Consider the following 12,774-nt stretch of genomic DNA (forward strand, 5'->3'; position numbering starts at 1 on the left):
AAACTGGAATACCTAAAACATAATCCACACATCAAATGAGGTACAAGAAGAACAGAGGAGTAGCCCCTAGTTCTGGAAAGACTCAGTGTAGCAGTATAAGGCAAAACCAGAACAGGAAAGTGGGAAGGGGTGGGTGGGAGAATAGTGGGAGGGAAGGGAGCTTATGTGACTTTCAGGGAGTGGGGGACCAGAAAAGGGGAAATCATTTGAAATGTAAAGAAAAAATATATCGAATGAAATAACCTCCTCCCCCAAAAAAAGAAATCTGTAATTTTTTAACTAACTATAGAAATGATTTAAGAATAGGTTTTTAAACCCACAATACTTTTTTTTCAGAATATTTTTTATTCAATATATTTTTTATTTACATTTCAAATGATTTCCCCTTTTCTAGCCCCCCACTCACAACCTGTCAATAAAAGTCTTTGGGGGGTTACATATCAGATATCCTGTTCATCATATATTTACTGTATGATTCATAACAGTAGCAAATTGAAGTTATGAAATAGCAATAGAATAATTTTATGCTTTGGAGTCACCACAACAGGAGGGATTGTATTTAAAGACCACAGCATTAGAAAGATTGAGATACTTTAATGACTTTAAAGCATCCATTACTCAAGGACTATTTGGCAAACTTTATGAAGTTTGGAAAAAGTGAGAAAACTAATAACACTATAAGAAGTGTTAAAATGATTGTGCAGATAATAAAAGTTATGAAGGGTTTGGGTAGGTAGAAAATAGTAGACATTGTATCAACTTTCTCTAGGGAGACATGAATGAACATTTATTTAACCTAAAGAGGGTCTAGCTTACTGAACCAGTAAGTTTATTGTGCTAACTTATTGAACGATCTTTGAGAGCTTGCTTGTGAATGCTGATGACCTCATAATAGCCGGATCACTGAAAAGTTCCATCCCAGTATGGGTGATGGTCTCCTCAAACTGTATTGATGGGGTCTCAATCTTCAGTTAATCTACATGCCTGTATGCCTTACTGAAATGCTGAGACAGCTGGTAGAAAGGTGCAGAAGAAGGCAATAGCTGGAATCTTAGTCAGAAAGCTAATGACTTTCCGCATTCCTCTTTTTTTATGTGAAAGAATGTAATAGGCCCTTTTTGTTAGAGTATCATTTAGATTACTATATTAACTTTGATTAAGAAGATAATAACTCTGTTATATGCAGAGGATAGTATTGTGTTACATCAGGAAATGGCTCAGAGTATGTACTGCTGTTGTTGAAGATCTGAGTGGTTCTCAAAACCCATATGGTGACTTACAACCACCTGCCATTTTAGATTCAGATGTTCTGACAACCTCTTATTGTATCTATGGGAACTGAACACATGTGCATATACAACCTGCATAATTATAAATAAAAAAGTTTTTAAAAGCTAAAATTGACCCTTGTGCTATACTGCTTCACAATTTTGAAGACCACCATTTGATACAGTATTAAAAATCCATGGTATAATAAACATATTACTTTAGGATTTTATAGAACTCTAATGAACCAATTTAACATGTGAGCCATTCCCAAAAATCTAGTCTAGATTCACTTGATAAATTGGATAGGCTTCCTGTTAATGGTCTTGCTCTGGTTGACTGAGCTTATAATAATAAGTACTTGAAACCTACACCTAATGCAAATGACTCAAAAATCTTTAAAAAGTTAAAAAAAACCCCATGTACAGAAATTTAAGCATTAGGAATTCATCATTTTTATTTTGTTTGTTTTTCTGTTCTGTCCCATCCCCATCTAGTTTCTATTTGATAGGAACTTAATTTTCCATATAGCAAATAAATTGTGTATTTCCCTCTCAAATAAATGTGTATATTTGGGAAGTGGTAATTAAAGACATGATAATTGTACTATATAAATGTTTGAGGAATCAGTGAGGGCTGACAAGAGTGAAAACAATGTAGAGAGTAATGTGAAGACAAAATTCTCCTATAATTAACTGCTCAGAAATACAAATTAATTCCTGTGTTAATTACCTTTAATTCTGTGTTAATTACCATTTGGTATGTCTATGAGGATTGTTTTGAAAGTGGGCAGGATTTGATAATCTAATTCAAGACCAATATTCTTAATTTCACAAATGTAATTAAACTCCTTTTCTGATGATGAGAGATGTGGTGAATTAAATGTCAATCATGTTATTTATGAAATTTTGCATCCTGTTTCTCAGAAAAAAATTTTTTTATAGAACTTCATCTTCACATTACCCTCTACACTGTTTTTACTCTTGTCCTCACTGATTCCTCAAGCATTTGTGAAGGTGTGGTATTTAAGGCAACTCTGGTTATAAGAGCTCAGCAGATTTTAATTTGAAAAATACTAGTTTCAAGTGCAACTGGCTGTGGACATCTATTGCTTAAGTAAACAGATGTTTAATTTGCTCTTGGGTTAATATAGTTAGAGGTAGCTACTGGCTGTGATTCCATGGTGGTTCACTTAGTAGGGGATACTGTTTCTGTCCCTGCCTTCCTAATCACAAGAAGGCATCAGCAGGCAGCCTTTTATCTTAAAAGCAGAAGGTAGAAGGGTAGCAATGCCAACATATATTGCCTTTTAATAACATCAACACAAAGGTAGCCAAGGATGACCTTAAGCTTCAGATCCTGCTGCTTCCTCTTCCTGAGTGCTGGGATTGCAAGGGTGTGCCACCATAGCTGGATTATGTGGTACTGAAAAAGTGTTTCATTCCTGGTAAATAAGGAATGAAACTTTACCAACTGTTATTCTAATTCAGGAAAGAATTAATGTACTATTGCAAGCTTTGATATTTATTTGCCTGTGGATATTCTACAGTTTAATAATATGGTCAATCTACAGAATTTAGAGCCTGATTTTCTTAGTTCAAGTTTTGTCACTTTTCAGCTGAGAGATCTTAAAAGTGTTACTTAGTCTTCCTGTACTTAAATTCCCCCAAATGTAAAAGGGAATAATATGATATGGAATTATTGTGGGGACTAATTGAGTATTTCTGTGCAAATAATATCTTCACATTACCCTCTACACTGTTTTTACTCTTGTCCTCACTGATTCCTCAAGCATTTGTGAAGAAAGTCAGGGGTAGTGGTAATATTATGTTGAAGTCTTATGTTGTTAGTTGGAGACATATTTTATATTTAATAATTTGAGAATAATTTTGTTTACATAAAGAATTAGTTGGTATGGGAGAGCTTGAGCATATGTTTAATGTCTCATCCCTTAACTTCTCAAGTTAGATGGAGATCTGTCTTAAGATAGATCCTCACAGCGATCCATCATCAGAACAATTAGTTGATTATTTTTGCTTTTGAGACAGGGTTTTAGCATTATTACAGGATGCTCTGAATTCTTTGTACTCCTGTCTCAACATTGCAAGTTCTAGGACTGTGTATGTATTCTGCCATACCTGGGTTTTTCAAACTGATTTTTTAAAAAAAATGTATGAACAATTTGATGGTATATTTTTTACCATTTCTTACTGGAATTAGAGAATTGGAGTTTTCAAACTGTTTCTTTAACCAAAGGTATTCATCACTTTAATTTCTGGAAAGTTGGCAGTCAAAGAATTTACTAGTTTTTGTTTTTAAAAATAGCTCTTAGTTTCTGCTATTTTTTATTTAGAGGCTCCAATTTTAGTGTAATGTTCCTTGAAAGTGCAGGAAAAAATACTGAGTGAATTTTGCTGCTGTGTCTTTGTCAATGAAATTTTCAGTCAGTTTTATTATGGCAAAACCTATATAAAGCAAGATCCACCAGCTTTAAAAGTATAATTGTTTAAGGTGGTAAGACATTATGACTGAAGATACCATATGCCTCTCTATCATATTAGATAGAGAAATCTAGCTTGAACTATTCTGAAAACATCTGTCTTGATGCTAGCTTTTATACTTTTAACAGCTTATGCAGAATGTTGGGAAGAGCTGTTACCAACACTCCTACTCAGCTGTGAACCTTGTATGCAGCAATACTGATAGGCCAGCCAAGATGACTGCACTAGTCAGTTATTGGGGTAACCATTAACATTATTATTGTATTTGAGGTCTTCTTTATAGGAAGTATTTATATCTGGTGCTATAAACTCAGTTAAAATCTCCCAATAAGGAGGGTATAGGCCATTAGTGGGGAAGCTCCTGCTATTGTCATGCCAAATGGGCATGATGTTCCTGTCAAATTGGCTTAAAAATAACTGTTTATACCCACAGAATAGTGTTAATGTCAGCTTTGGACAGGGAAGCTTTATTTTGCTGTGGTGGGTGGTGATTTCAGATATTTCTAACTGGCCAAAGTTCAAAGAATAAATGACTATTGAAGGCACAGCCATAAATTGGACATTCATGTCATTCTCTCTAAGGCCCAGAGAATACCATGGAAGATTGTGCTAAAAGCTGAAGTAAGGATGAGGGTGTGGTATGGAATGCTGACTTCTGGGCATGATGTATTTATACTCTTGAACTCACAGTAGCTGTGAGTACACACCCAAGACCTTTACACTATTGGATCTGTCAACACTCTGTTAAAGAAGGGGGAAGAGTTCATAAGACCTAGCTCCTCCCTGAAGATCCATATAGAATTAATATTTGATGAAGGGAGAAACATTTTTTAGTGGTATTCTATTAATTACTTTTGGTTGCTGTGAAAAAAATGCCATGACTAAAAACAAGTTATGGAAAAATTTATTTGGCTTATGGTTCCATGGTATGAGAATCCATACTGGCGGGAGAGGCATGGAATCAGGCTGCTGAAATAAAAAGCCAAGAGGTACCATCTCCAACCACACAAAGTAAGCAGAGAGAGTGAACTTGAAGATGAATGAAGCTATAAACTCTCAAAGACCATTCCAAGTGATGTGTGTCCTCTCTTGTTTCTACATCCTAAAAGTTCTGTAACCTCTCTAAATAGCACCACCATCCTGGGACCAAATTCAAATGCATAAGGCTATGTGTACAACTTTCATCCAAATCACCATGTATAGACATTGATAAGATTCCCACATTCCTCTATACAACTATAATAAAAGGTATTGAGTTTCACACATAAAAAGGAATGAAAGCAGATACACTACTTGGAAGAGGAAGGAAGGAGGGAGCAAGAGAGAGTAAGGGATACATTCTGTATATATATATATATATATATATATATATATATATATATATATATAAACTAGAATAAGAATACCCATTATTATTTATAATTAGTAATTATAAATAATATGTTAAAAATTAAAAGTATATTTTTATGAATTTGTAGTTTATATTCATTGTACAAAATAATGAGTATCATTGGGTCATTTGCATATTTCTATCATACTCCATGCTTTGCTCATTTTCCAACCTCCTTCCCCTCCCTGGACTTCTGCTCCCTTCAATGAATGTCCTTTCATTTTCTCCAAATATTCCCCCTTCTGCTACCATGAATCATTATTATTTTTTAAAATCTAAATTCTGAGAAAACATGTAATATTTTTCTTTCTGTAATGAAATGATCTTCTGTATCATCTATTTTCCTATAGATTACATTCTTTTCATAAACTCTATTGTGTATGTATACTACATAAACTATGACAGATACGAACCCTCCTCCAAAATCAAAATGATTTTATAATGCTCCTTCAAGTTTCCTTGCATTCAATCTCTTCTCTACATGCCAGGAAGATTAGCTTTTTGTGATAATGTTTATTTCAGGTGATACTGCTGCAGTACATAGGGATGAGATTACAAGCTTGTTTTTACCTTTTAAAGAAACTGCAAAGTGTTTTTTAAAGTACCAACAGGAGTCTATGAGAACAGCTGTTTCCCTCTTGTCATCTCTGTTGTCTTATCTTGCTAGCTATTTCTTTGGACATGTAGTGGTTCCTCACCGTGATTTAATTCATGCTTACCTAACTGTCATGGTGAGCATCTTTTCATTGTTTGTCATTATCTTCTGCTCATTTGTTCCAGTTGCCAGTATTTGATGAAGTCAAGGGATCTTGTCAGAACAAGTAACCAAATTAGATATTTCTAACAGAATAAAATATTGAATTCGGTCTTCAACTGAAAAAAATGTCATTGTAGAACACTATAGAAAATATCTCAAATTTAAATGCTGAGTCTAAGGGAGATAAGGTTCAGCCATTTGTTTAGTGTATTTTACAGGAAAAAAGTCCACATATCTTCTTTCAATGTTTCAGTTATGTTCCAAAGTTTTTGGAGAATTACAGTAGCTCTGGTTGACAAAAATATTTCCGCTCCTACCACAGAGTGTTTTTATTATTTAAGATATTCCAAAATAGAGGGCTTCCCTCCACCTTCAGGTCCTGACACATCTCCCATGGCACTGTACAGGTGACTTACTGAGGACCCATGCAGAGCCACCAGCCAGCCAAAATGCTCAAGCCAATCAACATTTGGGAGACTACCATGGATGCAGAGCTGGAGTTTGCCAACCAGCCAAACACCACCCACCTGGAAGCAGGCAGCTCTTTGATCAGGTGGTAAAGACTATTGGTCTCCAGGAAGTGTAGTACTTCATTCTCCAGTATGTAGACAATAAAGGATTTCCTACCAGGTTGAAACTTGATAAAAAGGTCTCTGCACAGGAGGTTCAAAAGGAGAACCCGGTCCAGTTCAAAATCCAGGCCAAGTTCTACCCTGAGGACATGACTGAGGTGCTCATCTAGGACATCACCCAGAAGCTCTTCTTCCTGCAAGTCAAGGAAGGGATTCTGAGTGATAAGATCTACTGCCCCTCAGAGACAACTGTGCTCCTGGGGTTCTATGTGGTTTAGTTCAGAGATTATAACAAGGAAATGTGCAAGTCTGGGTACCTCAACTCTGAACGACTGATCCCTCAGAGAGTCATGGACCAGCACAAGCTCAGCAGAGACCAGTGTGTATGTGGGGGGATCGGATCCAGATGTGGCATCCAGAACACCAAGGGATGCTCAAGGACAGTGCTATGTTAGCATACCTGAAGATTGACCAGGATCTGGAAGTGTATGGGATCAACTATTTTGAGATCAAAAACAAGAAATAGACCTTTGACTTGGAGTTGATGCCCTTGGACTTAACATTTATGAGAAACATGACAAGTTGACCCCGAAGATTGGCTTCCCTTGGAGTGAAATCAGGAACGACAAGAAATTTGTCATCAAGCCCATCGACAAGAAGGCACCTGACTTTGTATTCTGTGCTCCCCACCTGAGAATTAACAAGCAGATCCTACATCTCTGCATGGGGAACCATGAGCTGTACATGTGCCACAGGAAGCTAGACACCTTAGAGGTGCAGCAAATGAAGGCCCAGGCTCAGGAGGAGAAGCACCAGAAGCAGCTGGAGTGACAACAGTTGAAAATCAAGAAGAGGAGAGAGACTGTAGAAATAGAAAAAGAACAGATGCTCCAGGAGAAGAAGGAACTGTTGCTTTGGCTACAGGACAATGCAAACAGGGCAGAGAAAGAGCTGTTGGAGTAGACTGAGAAGGCTCTCCAGCTGCAGGAAGAGAGGAGGCAAACTCAGGAGGCTGAATGTCTGGAACCTGACCACATGGCCACCCTGTGTCCCAAGGAAGAACTGGAGGTACAGGCACAGGATCAGATAAAGAGTCAGGAACATCTAGCTGCAGAGCTGGCAGAGTACAGTGCCAAGATTGCACTCCTGGAAGAGGCACAGAGATGCAAGGAAGAGGAGTTGGAGGAGTGGCAGCACTGAGCTAAAGAAGCCCAATATGACTTGCTGAAGAACAAGGTAGAGCTGCACCTGGTGTGATGACAGCTCATTCACCATCACCACCCCCAGTGTACTAGCCCATGAATTACCACACACAGGAGGGACCACAGGATAAGGGGACAGAGTCCATGGGCTACAGTGCTGAGCTCTCCAGCTAGGCCATCCTGGATAACAGTAATGAGGAGAAGCAGATCACTGAGGTAGAGAAGAATGAGCATGTGGAGCAGCAGCTGCTGATTCTGAGCAACAAGTTGCTCCAGGCTCTGGATGAGACCAGGACCCATAGTGACATCATCCACAATAAGAACATGGCGGCAAAGCTGGAACTAATATAAGACGCTGTGGTAGACCAGGCAGTGCAACAATAAGTAGCACATCGACAAGTTCGAGGTCATGTAGAGGCCAGGTCAGAACCAACCTCACAACAGGTAGGTGCCACAATTGGCTCTTTAGTACTTAAGTCTAGAAACTACCTTGCCATGTTCTAGTCCCTTAAAGACCAGTTACCTGGCCAACGTTCTGATCCAAGAACCAGTGGAATCCTCCCTGGTTACTTTCAATTGTATCACATAGTGCCAAAAGACCAGAATTTTATGACAGTTACAAAATCACTACCTTTTTGGAGGAGGAATTCAGTTAGCTGGCCTGCATGACACAAGATTCGGTGTGACTGGGTGTCTTAGTCATGGTTCTTATTACTGGACAAAATATCATGATCAAGAAGCAAGTTGGGGAGAAAAGGGTTTATCCAGCTTACACCTTCCACATTGCTGTTGATCACCAAAGGAACTCAGGACTGTAACTCAAGCAGGTCAGGAAGCAGGAGCTGATGCAGAGGCCATGGGGGGATGTTCCTTACTGGCTTGTTTCCCCTGACTTGCTCAGCCTGCTCTCTAATAGAAACCAAGAATGCTAGCTCAGGGATGGCACCACCCACAAGGGGCCCTCCCCCCTTGATCCCTAATTGAGAAAATGCCCCACAGTTGGATCTCATGTAGGCACTTCCCCAACTAAAGATTTCTGTGTGATAACTCCAGCCTGTATCAAGTTGACACACAAAATCAGCCACTACACTGGGGATAGCACTGTGCCTCACACATGGGTGCTATACTTTGTCTGGTTTTACAATAAGCTCAAATAGACCTTGTTCTTGATTTCTATGAAGGATCCATCTCTGTGCATTGAGGGGTGAAAATGATTTTGAAATTTGAGTCTAAAGCATCCCCTCACACACTCTCCTTCCTCCAGATTGCTGGCAGAGTCTACTGCAGTCCTTCAGCGTATAGGGCACAGGACTCTCCAATACAAAATTCTCATGCTTACCTGTTAGCATAGATTGCTGGACTTATATACCTAATGATCTGCTATAGAGAATAATATTTATATATGTGATAATATGGGATTGTAACATTAGTTTTAAAAAAGGAAAGTTTTGTTCTGTGTATTTTGTTACCTTTCACAGAATAAAAGGATTCACCATTAAAAATTATTCCAAAATAGGACCAAACCCTCATTTCTTATAAACTCTTTTTTTTATTGAATGTATTCTTTATTTATATTTCAAATGTTATTCCCTTTCCTGGTTCCCTGACCCCATAAAACCCCTATCCCGGTCCTGCCCAGGGAGCTGCGGAAGGAGAGAAGACCCGCGACCATACTCGCTGCCTGCTGGGACAGAAAAGGGTCACTAGGTACTGTGTCATCCTGAGCTTAAGATCTCTGGTGGTGCAAACTGCCAGGGGTCTGCCTACACTCAGGAACAGAGCACATAGGTGGTTTATCTGCCAGCCCACCGGGCTCGGTGCCCGTGTCCTGCCCAGGGAGCTGAAGAAGAAGAGAAGCCCCACGGCCATACTCGCTGCCTGGCAGGACAGAAAAGGATCACTAGGTATTGTATCACCCTGAGCTTTAGATCTCTGGTGGTGCAAACCAGCAGGGGTCTGCCTACACTCAGGAACTGAGCACATAGGAGGTTCATCTGCAAGCCAGTCAATCGTGTGACCTGTGTCCTATGTGAGAATCAACAGAGGGAGTGACCCCCACCACAACATCTTCGGTCCATAATAGAGCAAACAGAGAACACCTGGTTGGCCTTGACAACCTAAGTATAACATTGCTTGAGGTAAGACTGAGAAGGGCTCCAAAGGCACAAAAGAGGAAGGCAGCATATCAATAATCTGTGCCAGCAGAAACCAAGTCACCAGTGTTGCAGAGATAACCTTAAAGATCCACAGTAGGTTGAAGCACCAGCCAGTGACAATAAGACCATCTAACACCTGGGAGAACTAGATGGCTAAAGGCAAACATAGGAACGTTATTAACAGAAACCAAGGCATTATGGCAGCATCTGAACCCAATTCTCCAACAATAGCAAGTCCTGGATACCCCAACATACCAGAAAGACAAGATTTGGATTTAAAATCACTGGTCATGATGCTAGTACAGGAACACATGAAGGACATACTTAAAGAAATTCAAGAGAAAATGGATCAAAAATTAGAAACCCTTACAAGGGAAACACAAAAATCATTGAAAGAAAGTCAGGAGAATACAAAAGCCAATAAGGAGGAAACGCAAAAATCACTTAAAGAAATACAGGAGAACCTTGATCAACAGGCAGAAGTCATGAAAGAGGAAACACAAAAATCTCTTAAAGAATTAGAGGAAAACACAAACAAGCAAATGACAGAACTGAGCAAAAACTTCCAGGATCTAAAAACAGAAGTAGAAACAACTAAAAAAGCACAAAGGGAGACAACTTTGGAGATAGAAAACCTTGGGAAGAAATCAGGGACCATAGACAAAAATATCAACAACAGGATACAAAAGATAGAAGAAAGAATCTCAGATGCTGAAGATACCATAGAAAACATGGATTCAACAGTCAAAGAAAATGCAAAATGCAAAAAGCTTGTAACCCAAAACATCCAGGAAATCCAGGACACAATGAGAAAGCCAAATCTAAGGATTATAGGCATTGATGAGAGTGAAGATTTACAACTTAAAGGGCCAGTAAATATCTTCAACAACATTATGGAAGAAAACTTCCCTAACCTAAAGAGAGAGATGCCCATGAATATACAAGAAGCCTACAGAACTCCAAACAGACTGGACCAGAACAGAAATAACTCCCGTCACATAATAATCAAAACCCCAAATGTACTAAACAAAGAAAGAATACTTAGGGCAGTAAGAGAAAAAGGGCAAGTAACATATAAAGGAAGACCTATCAGAATTACACCAGATTTCTCACCGGAGACCATGAAAGCTAGAAGATCCTGGGCAGATCTCATGCAGACTCTAAGAGAACACAAATGACAGCCGAGACTACTATACCCAGTGAAACTCTCAATTACTATAGATGGAGAAACCAAGATATTCCATGACAAAACCAAATTTACACAATATCTTTCTACAAATCCAGCCCTACAAAGGATAATAGGGGGAAAACACCATTACAACAAGGGAAACTATACCCTGGAAAAAGCAGGATATTAACCTTCTTTCATCAAACCCAAAGAAGATAACCACACAAGTATAAAATTAAAATAAAAAATGATAAGAAGCAATAACCACTACTCCTTGATATCTCTTCACATCAATGGACTCAATTCCCCAATAAAAAGACATAGACTAACAGACTGTTTACGTAAACAGGACCCTACATTTTGCTGCATACAGGAAACACATCTCAGTGTCAAAAACAAAAACTACCTTAGAGTAAAAGGCTGGAAGACAATTCTACAAGCAAATGATCCCAGGAAACAAGCTGGAGTTGCCATTCTAATTTCAGATAAAATTGACTTTCAACCTAATGTCATCAAAAGAGACATTGAAGGTCACTACTTGCTGGTCAAAGGAAAAATCCACCAAGAAGAACTTTCAATCCTGAACATCTATGCCCCAAATACAAGGGCGCCCACATTCATAAAAGAAACTTTACTAAAGCTCAAAGTACACATTGCACCTAACACAATAATTGTGGGTGACTTCAACACTCCACTCTCACCATTGGACCGATCAGGAAAACAGAAACTAAACAGGGAGACAGTGAAACTAATCGAAGCTTTGAACCACTTGGAGTTAACAGTTATATAGAGAACTTTTCATCCCAAAGCAAAATAATATACCTTTTTCTCAGCACCTCATGGTACCTTCTCCAAAATAGATCATATAGTTGGTCACAAGACAGACCTCAACAAATATAAGAAGACTGAAATAATCCCATGCTTCCTATCAGATCACTATGGAGTAAAAGTGGTCTTTAATAACAGTAAAAACAACAGAAAGCCCACATACACATGGAAACTGAACAATACTCTACTCAATGATCTTGGTCAAGGAAGAAATAAAGAAAGAAATCAAAGATTTCTTAGACTTTAATGAAAATGAAGGCACAACATACACAAATCTATGGGACACAATGAAAGCAGTGCTAAGAGGAAAACTCATAGCTTTGAGTGCCTCCAAAAAGAAATTTGAGAGAGCATACACGAGAAGATTAACGGAACAACTGAAAGCCCTGGAACAAGAAGCTAATTCACCCAGGAGGAGAAGAAGACAGGAAATCATCAAACTCAGGGCTGAAATCAATCAAGTAGAAACCAAGAGAACCATACAAAGAATCAACAAGACCAAAAGCTGGTTCTTTGAGAAAATCAACAAGATAGATAAACCCTTAGCCAGACTAACCAAAGGGCACAGAGAAAGTATCCAAATTAACAAAATTAGAAATGAAAACGGAGATATTACAACAGAAACCGAGGAAATATAAAAAATCATCAGATCCTACTACAAAAACCTGTACTCAACACAACTGGAGAATCTGGAGGAAATGAACATTTTCTTAGACAGATATCAATTACCAAAATTAAACCAGGATCAAATAGACCATCTAAACAGACCCATAACCCCTAAAGAAATAGAAGGGGTCATAGATAGGCTTCTGACCAGAAAAAGCACAGGACCAGATGGTTTCAGTGCAGAATTCTATCAGACCTTCAAAGACTTAACACCAATACTCTTCAAACTTTTCCACCAAATAGAAACAGAAGGAACATTACCCAACTC

At 38.5% G+C, this 12,774-nt stretch overlaps 1 pseudogene; it reads left to right on the forward strand.

The window, feature by feature from the left end:
• The first annotated feature begins 6,363 nt into the window (after window positions 1-6,363).
• On the forward strand, window positions 6,364-8,103 carry LOC127668767 (ezrin-like; annotated as a pseudogene).
• Window positions 8,104-12,774: the final 4,671 nt, after the last annotated feature.

This window comes from Apodemus sylvaticus, chromosome 18 (genome assembly GCF_947179515.1).
Source record: "Apodemus sylvaticus chromosome 18, mApoSyl1.1, whole genome shotgun sequence".
Lineage (NCBI taxonomy): Eukaryota > Metazoa > Chordata > Mammalia > Rodentia > Muridae > Apodemus > Apodemus sylvaticus.